Below are 4741 nucleotides of genomic sequence, written 5' to 3' on the forward strand. Positions count from 1 at the left end.
CGGCGGATTGGCCTCGGGAGAGCAGGGGGAGGCTGCGGAAGCAGCTCCCGAGGCTCCTCCCGACCGCGAATTATGCCGTGGGTGCTGGGATTGGCGTGGGTAGGGCAGAGGCTCGTGTCCGGCCGCTGGCCTGAGGTGGTCGGAAGATGGCCGGTGGGGAGGAGGCCGGAGCCTGGTGCCAGGAGGGCGTCTGGGCACCACCAGCCCGAGAATGGCAGAGGGGAGAAATGACAGAACCGGGCAGCTTGGAAGGAAAAAAGGAGGAGAGTGCTGAAAGGGGCCGAAGGAAGGAAAGAGACTATAGAGAGGTTTAAAAACATGAACAGGGAGAGAGTAGTGTGAGAAAAATGGATGTGAAAGGACCAAATAGGAGGAAAAGGAAAGAAAAACTGTGAGAAAGGTGAAGAACGAAAAAAATGAGGAGGCAAATCGATCTTACAATACAAGGACTCTAAATAATCACAGTGAATCACTGCCTGACAAATAGATTTTATGAAAAAACAAACATTCAAATCAAGCATACAATGAACATATTTTTATGTCTAAAATCATTAACTAGTACTACTGAGACCATTTGCATTTGCTAGAAAGTCCTGTGGTTATTTTATAACATGGCACGAAGGCTAAGTCACAAGCACTCTTACCAGCAGATGAGATTCAGGGACATCCTGAGGCACTTTTATTCAGAAATGTGCACAAAAATCGATGTTAAAAGTTCTAGGACTGAAAGAGTCCCAGTCCTGCTAGCTGTTACTTAATCCTTGTTAAAAACATTCAATCTGTTTAAAAACAGCAGAACTACCTATATAAGAAAAACACCTTAAATGCTCATTATCATCTTCTACACAAAATGAGATATAACTGTTTGCGGTTTTTTTTCTTTTCCACTGTAGCCTTAACTGAGGCTTTTTTTAGCTTACGCTCTCTCCAGAAGTCTTAAGCCAATCACTTAAGAGTCAATAGAAACAGTTAATACTTAACTAAGAAAATTGTGTGTGAGCTTCATCATACAGTAAGGCAGATTCACAACGTGATGAACTGAGGTAAACTCTTACCATTCTATTTCATTAATATTGTATTTTCACTTGAATCCCGATATTAAAAACAAAAACAACAAAAACCCACAAACCAAAAATCAACCACAAAGCCACCTTTCCAAGTATCACATCTCTGTTTAGCAGAATGTGCAGCCCTTTGGAAATTATTCTCTGATCTTTGTTTGACATCAAATGTCCTTGATACAACTGTGTGAATCACACAACTTGCATCTATAGGATATGCAGATAAAGACTGCATATCCCGGTCAGGTGAAGATAGTATTTGGTGCAGAAGATCAATACCATTGTTCTTTAACAGAATACTACTTTTTTTTTTTTTTTTTTTTTTTTTAATGTATACACCTCAGGCGTATTACCTAATTCTAACCTGGCACTTTTTTGAGATGTGACTAAGATATTTTCTTGGGGAAATAAATAAAGTCTGAGCTAAACATTAATGTGAAATGGTGTGGAAAGGTATTTTTAAAGTATAAGCATGCATATCATGCAAGGCTTACAAACTGTCAGTGTAAATACCATTGTCAGATTCATGTAGTCATATAAGATTATTAAACTCCTGGGTGATATTCTAGTGTGACACCCACATAGTTCATCAGCTTCAGAAGAGCTGCACAGATACAAATAAGAGTAGAAGCTGACCTTTCCAATTCACATACTGAGTCACAACTTCATCTCGAAAGCTGATGTAATCATAATGCACTTCGCCTTTACATCCATTTTATCTTCCTACAATTCTCATTACTAAATATAAACCTGTTCTGGAAAGTTAAAGTGGACATGTGACAGTGGCCACTTTGGATAAGCCCCAGCACTCAGACACTCCTCCCTATTAATGGTTCCATTGTAGTTCTGCCTAATGCTCCCCAGCACTAACATCTGCTTTCTCCTAGATTACCTGGAGTCAAGACAATTGATAAATTCAGTAGAAGAGAGCTCCCAGTTCATTGCCTGCATCAGTTCTGCCTTTTTCTTTGCAAATCATTTACATCTTAACAAAAGAGGGGACCAAACATCTCTGTTCGGCTCGCTGGAAATTCTCAGGCATCAGACGGATTTTAAATGCACTTTTGCAAAGCAGAAATGTCAGGGTCACTCAGTGCTACATTGGCAGAACAAAAGGCTGTCTTTAAAATTTTTGATGTCAGCTGGAAGATACAAAGATGGGTCGAGCAAAAGTTATTAGGACAATGTTATTAGGACAAACTTTTATCCTATGACCATGCTATTTAAATCTCAAAGGGAGAGGAATGAAAATAATGCCCGAGTGCCATTTCCTAAGTCTGTCGACACCAATTGTAATGTAAGACCTTCTGCTTTTATTACCCTATAATACAGCAACGCTGTAGAGCTCTAGAATTTACATGATGACTGCTCTGTTCATGCTGGCACGTTCAAAATTATCTATTATTATTATTGCTATTTTCCAGTGAAAAGAGAAAGGGGCTAGCTAGGTCATTCCTAACGATTTCTTTATCAGCTTTGTTATTGACAGTATTATTTAGAAAAGAGGCTTGAATAATGTCCTTAATATAGCACTATAAATGAACAGACAGATTAGACTTCTAAACTTACATGTTCGAAATTTTGTGAACTAAATTAAGATAGAGAGGGGGTGGTATGGATGCCTACCACTGCATATATTAAGCCATAGTTTCTGTATGTGTGGTAGTGCTTACTTGCTTCTAAGGATTTAAGCATTTACTGTGTACAAATATTTACAGTAGGCAAAACCGAAAAAACTTCCTTTTACAAATGGCGTCTGATGATTCCCATTTTGAACTGGTACCACTGTTTCCACATCACAGAAGAATGCACAAGGCTGCGGGCTATTTGAGGGAATGTCTGTGTGTATGTTAAATTTTAGTGCTCAAAACTTTCATTTACCATGTCTGTTTTAAATTCCTCAGATGAGGAAGACCAGCCTAGTAATAAGGACACCCTCAGAAATGAAAGATGTGGGTAAGAGTTCCCACAGCTTCACCCTTGGCAAGGGAGACAGAGTAAAAAGAAAGCAGCAGCACGCCTCCCACGGTAGATTCGGCGAGACACGTTGGGAATGTTCAGATTGAGAGAAAAAAGTGAGAAATAACTTTGTTATGGATTCTGGTGGAGTTTACAAGGTGACAGTGCTCAACAGAGACAAGGCTGAGGTGCCGCCATGTGTGCAGGGGGGGCAGGTGAAAAGGTGAACACCTCTAGGATTAGCTGGTGACTTGATGTTTTGATGATTTAAGTACCATTTAATTCTGATTTTTTAAAACCTGTAAATGGCTTTCTTCCACTCTACTCCACAAGGATCGCCTGTGAAATTATTTAGAGTGGGCCTGCATTTATATCATCTCTTTCTACCCTTTTCTCCACTATCCACACACCCAGGCATTCTCTTGCAAGGCTGAAGAACCATCAGGTTTTACCTGATGATGGCAAGACCTGAACTCAACTGAAATTTCTGAACTGTGTTCTCATCATGTCAGTCAGTTTATATGGGTGTCCCTCTGCATCTCATGTTGCCTTGACCAGCTAGCCTAAAGCTTAGCATGTTGGGGTTTTTCTGCTTTCTTATTACAGGATTTTCTCATTTTTTTGTGCCAGTCTTTGGTTTACTAACTTTGGAGAATCTGTATTTTCAACTCGGTTACATGAACTACATCACCTACAATCACCAGTGAAGAAAGGAGTTGGGTTTTTTCTTCCGTGAAATATTAGCAAGGTTGTGGGAGAAAAGAGGAGGCCTGAAAAAGCCAAAAAGCAAGATTATTACACAAGTTTACGTGAAGAAGAAGTTAGGCAACTAGAATTACCAGAAGAGGGGAAGTCGACCTCTACTAAGACACCCCGATTGTGTAAAGTACAGCAGAAGCTAAGTTACTCCAGTTGTGTTCCCTGTGTATACCACAAAGACATACCCAAAACTCACTGAATGTGTAATCACGTTTAAGCCAATTTATTAGTTCTGATAGTTTCACAATAGTTTAAAAATGGCAACTTTGCATATTAATGTAAAAAATAAAGTTGTTACTGTTTGCTGGTTTTAAAGTGAAATTAACGTCAGTAAAACCAAGTGTTAATTCCTTAGAAAATTTTAATTACAACAGTTAGAAATTACTAAAAAAAAATAATTTAAAAGGATGTAACCTTAAAGCCTGTTTGAACAATTCTTTGGGTCTGTTCTTCCTCTCCCCCAAATTAGTATGAATAGATGAAAACCAAACATGAGTTCATATTTTCTCCTGAAATACTAATTTTTGGGAGGGAGGCATGGGAAAGAGGCCTAATGAATCCTTCCTGTAGTGTGCATTAAAGGACAAGTGAGACAATTTTAAGATCCTGGGCTAATGAATTCAGATGTAATCCGCTATGTTATTAATGTTTGGTTTTTCAAAACCTATGATCATCCTGTGAATGCAAGGCAATGACATGACAAATCACTGGGAAGCATAATGGTGCCAAATTTAACACTGCTGGGCATAATTTTTCATTCCCTACTTATGAACCATCTGTCATTAAAAAGATTTGGAACCCAGCCGCAATAACCTAGGAATTATTTTCATACTTATTAATGAAGGAATTAAAGCTGATAGTTCTAATATGAGACAGTGGGGAGCTTTTCCCCGTATTCTGGTGGTGCTTTTTTTTTTTTCTTTTTTCTTTAACTCTTGGTCCTTATCGGGTTTACTTGTCCC

Source organism: Strix uralensis, chromosome 12 (assembly GCF_047716275.1).
Source record: "Strix uralensis isolate ZFMK-TIS-50842 chromosome 12, bStrUra1, whole genome shotgun sequence".
In the NCBI taxonomy this organism is placed as follows: domain Eukaryota; kingdom Metazoa; phylum Chordata; class Aves; order Strigiformes; family Strigidae; genus Strix; species Strix uralensis.